The sequence below is a fragment of the Engraulis encrasicolus genome, chromosome 4 (assembly GCF_034702125.1).
Source record: "Engraulis encrasicolus isolate BLACKSEA-1 chromosome 4, IST_EnEncr_1.0, whole genome shotgun sequence".
Classification (NCBI taxonomy): Eukaryota; Metazoa; Chordata; class Actinopteri; order Clupeiformes; family Engraulidae; genus Engraulis; species Engraulis encrasicolus.
The window spans coordinates 40,952,508-40,960,007 of NC_085860.1; positions in this window are offsets into that span (position 1 = coordinate 40,952,508).

Sequence of the window (7,500 nt, forward strand, 5' to 3'; positions counted from 1 at the left end):
GGGTAACAAAGCTTTGAAAGGCCGCGTCACCATACTAAATCGTGTACGATTTCTTGGTTCGATACAATATCATTACAGCCCTAGTTTCCAGTATTTTTCTTCTCCTATTGCCAACTTTCTCTGGCTCTACATTTCCTCAACCCCCTCCGTCTCTCTCCATCTCTCTCCATCTCTCTCTCTCTCACTCTCTCTCTCTGTCTTTCTTTCTTTCTTTCTCTCTCTCTCTCTCTCTCTCTCTCTCTCTCTCTCTCTCTCTCTCTCTCTCTCTCTCTCTCTCCCCTTTCTTTCTCCCATCTCATCTTTCTCCACCCCCTAAGCAGTGGAATGGCCCCCAAATGAGACTGAGATTGTGTGTGTGTGTGTGTGTGTGTGTGTGTGTGTGTGTGTGTGTGTGTGTGTGTGTGTGTGTGTGTGTGTGTGTGTGTGTGTGTGTGTGTGTGTTTGTGTGTGTGTGTGTGTGTCATAGAGAGAGAGAGCCCTTGTGTGTGTGTGTGTGTGTGTGTGTGTGTGTGTGTGTGTGTGTGTGTGTGTGTGTGTGTGAGAGAGAGAGACCTTGTGTGTGTGTGTGTGTGTGTGTGTGTGTGTGTGTGTGTGTGTGTGTGTGTGTGTGTGTGTGTGTCCTGAATGGGTCTTAGATTGCCTGCCCTCCTGCCTGCCCTCGTGCTCCACTGCTGGCTGAGTGCCGGTGTTCTGTCGAGATGTGTTGCCTCGTCGAGATGAGCGACCGGTCGCTCTATTCGATAGTGGTGTTCTATCGATTTGCGATGCCTCATCTAAATGAGCGACCTTGACTTTCCGCGGAAGGCGTTTCAATCGGTCCACGTAGGACTGTTTTAATAACCACTTCGTTTATTTCACGGACAGGGGTGTGCAATCGTTCACGGAGTTTAATAAGAACATGCGGCTGCTGACAACAGTGAGCCTCTCGTTTGAGCAAGTTAAGAAACGTGCCATATGAAAGAGACTGAGTTGAGTTTGCGCAAATACTGGAGAAAGTGTTTGGGATCAGGGCCTGGCTACGGCTTGTTTAATGCAGTCATTTTGCTGTTGGTTTGGTTTCAATGCGACGTGGGCTCGCAAGGCAAATTGCTACATGAAATCATGTGGGGATAAACAAGCACGGTAGATATTCCCAGATAGCAGATAACGTATTGTGGCTTTGTTTTGGCAGATGTCTGTCTTTTAATGACCGGAATCATATTTTCATAACATCCCCACCAGTGCATTTCTTTACCATGTTGAGGCAGTTTACAATGCAGTCGATTCAAATTCTTGAGTGAAAAGGGTGGAGGGTCATTTTGACAGCTCAATCAGGTGGCGATTTTTTCCATTTTGCAATGAGAACGCCTCCTATATTCTACGAAATAGGCCTAGTCTTTTCTGATCGATGTTGCAATGTTCGAGGCTGAGTGTGTGAGCGATTACGGTTAGGCAACAAAGTAGCAAATGTACGAGGCCACGCTATTTCGCAGATTTTCCAATGATCTGCTGGATGATCCACGCTATTTCCCGTTTCCCCCCCAGGGGATATACCGGTATCGTAACTTTCAGTCCATGACAGTCGGTGGACAGGCTGTAAGCTAACTAGTTTTAGACTATGGATGACTGGTGGTAACCTCAGGAGGACATAGGCTACAGTTTGAGTCACTAAAGTTGACAGTCTCAGGGGATCCTATCGTAACTTGCGCTACAGTTTGAGTCACTAAAGTTGACAGTCTCAGGGGATCCTATCGTAACTTGCGGTCTCACAATTCGATGGGCAATCACCCGCGAAAACCACCGCGAGGGTGTGCGCATGCGTGCGCATGCTCAGTAGCGAAGAGAATCACATCTCGATGGGTCGCTCATTTAGACAGGACACCGGCTTAGAGGAGGCAGCACAGATGATTAGACCCGCTGGCCAGCCAAGCGAGGACACACACACACACTGCTGTGTGCGTGCGTGTGTGCGTGCATGCGTGTGTGTGTCTGTGCGTGCGTGCATGCGCGTGTGTGAGCATAATGTGGAGTCAAAAAGACACTGCTGTGCCGGCTGTGCCGGCTGTGCAAGGTGCAAGTGGAGAGGGTTGGGAGATGCGATGAGGTGGTTTGGTTAGGCTGTGAGATAGTCGGTCATGTGTGGATGACATGTCTGTGTGTGTGCATGGGGATGGTGGTGTTAATTCTAACAAGCAATGTTGGCACCAGTCTGTCAGTTAGAAAAAAAAACACAGGGCCAACACCCACCCATACCAGACAGAGTAGAGAGAAAGAGGTTCCATTGGCCCATTGTTTCCGGGTTCTACTGTCGCAAGGAGGGGGGGGGGATCCCCCTTTAGGCAGACCTAGGCAGACCTAAGGACTGTTCTATTCAATCTAGGAGCATTATGACACGTCCCTTTAGGCAGACCGGAACCTGGTCACTTTAGGTGCCCATAGAAACCTATTATGTTGGCATATCTCTATATACTTACAGAATCTCTGGCTGTACTGTGCAGCACCAACCAAGCACCCAGGAAAACACAACAGGATCAACAACCACCAACTGGCCTTGCCGCAGGATAAACACCCACCCACCCACACACCCACATGCAGCCAGTGTGTTGTGTGCAGTGGCGGAACAATTGCACACAGGGCCCCAGGGCAAGACACTTACATAGGGCCCCTCATACAGCCTGTCAAAGGTGACAATAGGGCCCGCAACACCAATATAGGAGGGCCCTGGGCCCCGGGGCAAATGCCCTGCTGGCCCCCCTATAGCTCCGCCCCTGGTTGTGTATCAAGGCAGGTACAGCCTGACTGCTGCAGTTGGCTCCTGTACAGCCGAGCGGTCTGGATACTGGACGGTGCAGCAGACACATGCTTCACTTGCTCCTGAGCTATACATGGGTTCTAATTTCTTGCTTTCCCCTGGCTGCGCGAACCTAGCTGTGCACAACTCAACCTCTGATTGTTGGAAACCGCTGTCGGTCAAAAAATTAGCTCACGTGGTTGGCTGTCAGTGTCTTGCCCCTTGTTATAACATCGTGTTTACAAATACTGCAAACCCATGCATTGTGCTTCCCTCGTTTCCCTCCCTGCCTGCCTGCCTGGCCGCTCACCTGTGTGGAATGCTTATTACAAACCAGTCGATCGGCCAATCGTGGAGTGTGGCACATCCTCCACCTGTGCTGTGACCTATCTATCTGTGACTCAAATCCCACAGGTGACACCGGTGTCACAGGCCATGCCGTCCACCTGTCCTCAATCTGCCACCAAATTTAAAGGTGACGCTGCCCACCTGTCCCCAAGATGCCACTAATTATGGGGTATCAGCCACCTCTGACCCCTAGCAAACACCTGGTGCAGATTCATGAGTGACCCCAAAACTGGTAGCAGGGATGCAGATTATCAATTAATTCACTACTTGTTAGTTGATTAACCTTATTGATTGACTTAATCTCAATGTTAAAAAAAACAATTAAATCTAAATTTGAAATGCTAAATTTAAATGGATTTCGATTCATATTCTTTATCCAAATGTGATTGAAATGTTTCCACACTTCACGGCCCTCTTCACATGCACTTTGTCATGCCCATTTCATTTGGGTCTCTCGCCAGTCAAGTTGGCGATTATTTGCAATTTTTGAATCGATTAACGTTTTAATCGACTTAAGTTGATTAATCGATTATTTGTTGATAACCTTCATTGGTAAGAGTGTGTTTCATATGATGTTGCCCTAGTTACTGGTACAGTGTTCTTCCTATGATATTTCCCCAGTACAGTGTGTTCTATATGATATCACCTACTTAGCATAGGAGGCCACTCACACACTCTCACATAGCACTGACAGCCTGCTGGCAAGATGCAAGAATAGCCTTGACAAATACCACTCCAACCCACTTTCTACCCGACATCCTTTCCTACCCGACACCCTCTTCTACCCCACATCCTGTTTTTAGGTTTTTGTGTCAAGCCTGTCTTCCTGTTTCTTAGACAGCTACATGTACCCACAATTCATCACTGCAAAGCGTCCTTGCGCCATACAGTATATAGGCCTACACATGCACTGACGCCCTACATAGTCCACACAGTAAAGCCCTAGATGTGCCATACTGAAGCCCTTTTCAAGCTGAAAACGTCCCATGGTGAACACAGACTGAGTGCATGTGCCACCTGACGCTATAGATGTTCAGAGACGCCCTAGTTTCCCAAACTGTGTGTCATTTATCCCCACAAGCGTGCATGCACACACACAGGCACACGCATGTGCCAAACACACACACACACGCACGCACGCACGCACACACACACACACACACACACACACACACACACGCACGCACGCACGCACACACACACACACACACACAAACAAACACACAGGATGAGACAGTAAAACTAGAGCTTGTGTAGCATGGCACTAGTGTATTTCTGAGATGAAAAGAACAACTTCTGTGAGATAAAGCCTGTCTATCTGAGTCTCTGTATGCGAGTGTGGAAGAGTGAGTGTGATTCAGATGTCTCGGCTCTAACAGGCTAGCCTTTGAGCAGAGGCTTTTCACAGTGCCCAAAGGATTCTAGCAGCGCCGTGGTACTTTCTCACACACTGTAGTAGCCTGACGCCAGCTGCGGAGGGCATTGAAATAAAGCATCTGGGCTAATGTACGAGTGTCAATGTAGCAGTAAAAGCACTAACGTACAAATGTCACTGTACCAGTAAAAGCACTTATATACAAGTCTCACTATATACACTTATAGCACTTATTTACAAGTTTATCACTAATGCACAATTCTCAATGAAGCAGTAAAACGTATACGTTTCAATGTAGGCTACCAGTAAAACTGGTAACGTGCAAGTCTCAATGTAACAGTAAAAGCACTAACGCACAAGTTTCACGGTACCAGTACAGTGCACTAGCACTAACACTAGCACTAGCATGAGCCTAATGTCTGCTAGTGTCATTGGAGTCTGCAGCCGTAATGATAATATGCTAGCACGTGTGTCTCAGTGAATGTAAACATGGACAGCTGAGCACCTGAGTCTAGAGCCCAGCTGTGTAGCAGCAATGATGTTTACTTGCATTGGGCATAAGCTACATTGTAACCGGGAAGCAACTATATAATATATTCTGAGTCAGATGCATTTGAATACTGATACGCTTTGTCTCAGTGTACTGTACAAAATCAGCACTATCTACAGTAGCTACCACCTGAGTCTCAGTGAAGAGCCTTCGCCACATGTGAGACTGTAACGTGTACCAGTGAAGACCAGCCGAGCTGCTTTAATGTTTACTGATGAGCAAGCAGCAGGCTGTGTCTGAGAAACCAGGAACCGTACTGTGTGTGTGCCTCCCTGCCTGCCTGCTTGTATCCCTGCCTCCCTATCTGTAAACCCTGTCTGCCTGCATCCCTGCCTGCCTGCCTGCCTGCTTGCCTGCCTCCCAGCCTGCTTGCCGGTATTCATCAGTGCCTGCTAGCCCATACATTGTCATTCAGGTGGGGGGGTGGGGGGTGGGGGGTGGGGAGCAGACCATCCCCAGCCGTGTTTCCTCCAGCCCAGGTTCCCTGTGTGTGGGAGATGGGGGTGTGGGAGGCGGGGGGGCTGGAGGAGGCATGAATGGAGGAGGACTGGACACCATGCACTACAGCACCACTCCTGTACCAATCCTCTGTGGTATGCTACAGTCCCACACCTTGTAATATACACTATCACACCTCTGTGATACTAGACGGGGAAAAACCCATGCTGATTTGCACAATCGTTCCGATCTGGAAGACAGCATGTATTCTATCCTTCAGCGAGGGTTCTAGATCTTGGGCTCCAATCAGAGAGCGGGGATTGGTGGAAAGGCGATGGCTGCAGTTTGTTTGAATAGATTGTCTTTGGGCTACGTATGCCAAATGACACATTCATAACACCCAATACTCATGAACGGCCATCCGGGTACTTTGCTCGTAAATGTGCGTTTATGGGTGAAAACAAACTGAATGTCTCATCCACTTACATGCTACATCGGCTTGTCTAAATGAGCACAGTCCATGCTTCAGCCACGGCTGTTTGGCTCTATTATTTGAACAGCCAGAAACACAACACGTTTTCGGCATGTTGCGCGTGAACAACGCTAGTCTACAGGTCCGTATCTTTCGTTTATTAAACCCCAACATTACCAATTGATTTGCATGGGTTGTTTTCCCCCACAAATGGGCGTAACGCACATGGAAAACGTCACGCCGTTCATGAGTATAAACGGCCATGGGCAGTCGCAAACCACACCTTTCCTACGAGAATTTGCATTTCTCACTTGCGAGATTGTCTCGTGTTAACCAGGAAACTTCGATACACCCCTTCTCTGTGATACACTTCTAATCCCCTACAAAACAGCACCACTCATCTCGGCATAAGACTCTATCATTCCGCATGCCTGCCCTGCCTGGCACCTTAGCAGGATGAGCAAGCGAAGGGAGAGACAGGAGAGAGCGGAGGATAAGAGAAAAAACGGAGAGAACAGAGGGGAAGAATGCAATTGCACACTCAAGAGCCTTATTTGGCAGCGAGAGAGGGGGTGGGTGTGTCTTGAATATTGCTGATGATGTGTTCCATGGGCACATGGGGTTTCATTTGTTCATGCATGCATGCATGGATGCGTGCAGGTGTCCACGTGTGTGTGTGTGTGTGTGTGTGTGGGTCTCTGTGTGTGTGTGTGTGTGTGTGTGTGTGTGTGTGTGTGTGTGTGTGTGTGTGTGTGTGTGTGTGTGTGTGTGTGTGTGTGTGTAACTGTGTGTGTGTGTGTGTGTGTGTGTGTGTGTGTCTGTGTGTGTGTGTGTGTGTGTGTTGTGCATGTGCGTATGTGTGGTGTGTGTGTGTGTGTGTGTGTGTGTGTGTGTGTGTAGGTGGGTGGGTCTGTGTGTGTGTGTGTGTGCGTGTGTGTGTGTCTGTGTGTCTGTGTGTGTGTGTGTATGGGTGGGTCTGTGTGTGTGTGTGTGTGTGTCTGTGTGTGTGTGTGTGTGTGTGTGTGTGTGTGTGTGTGTGTGTGTGTGTGTGTGTGTGTGTGTGTGTGTGTGTGTGTGTGTGGGTGTGTGTTTTCATGCACAAGGGTGTCGACGTGTGTGATTGCGTGTGAGGTTGATACACTCACTCACGTGTGTGTCTGTAGGAGTGTGTGTCTCTCTGCATGAGTGGCTGCTAATACTGCAGTGATCTTTGTGATGGCTCCTTACTGTACAATCTCTGTACTATATAAAATCTGACCGACCGACACACTATTCTCCCCCGGCCAGCCGCCATTTTATATAAATCTTGAAATTGGTTGAAAGCTCATCCTCTGCAAATCCTCTTTCTCTCTCTCTTTTTTTTTTGCTCAAATCCGTCTTCTTTTGTGAGCCTAAATGAGTTTTTCCACTCCAAGTCACAACTCTCTTTCCCCCGTATCGTATCACTCCTCCATCACACAGCTCACCAGTCTTGCTCATCAAGACCAGTAGCCATGCGTTCCCAGTAGCACCAGTCAGGGTTGCACTGGGATGGCAAAATGGGACGG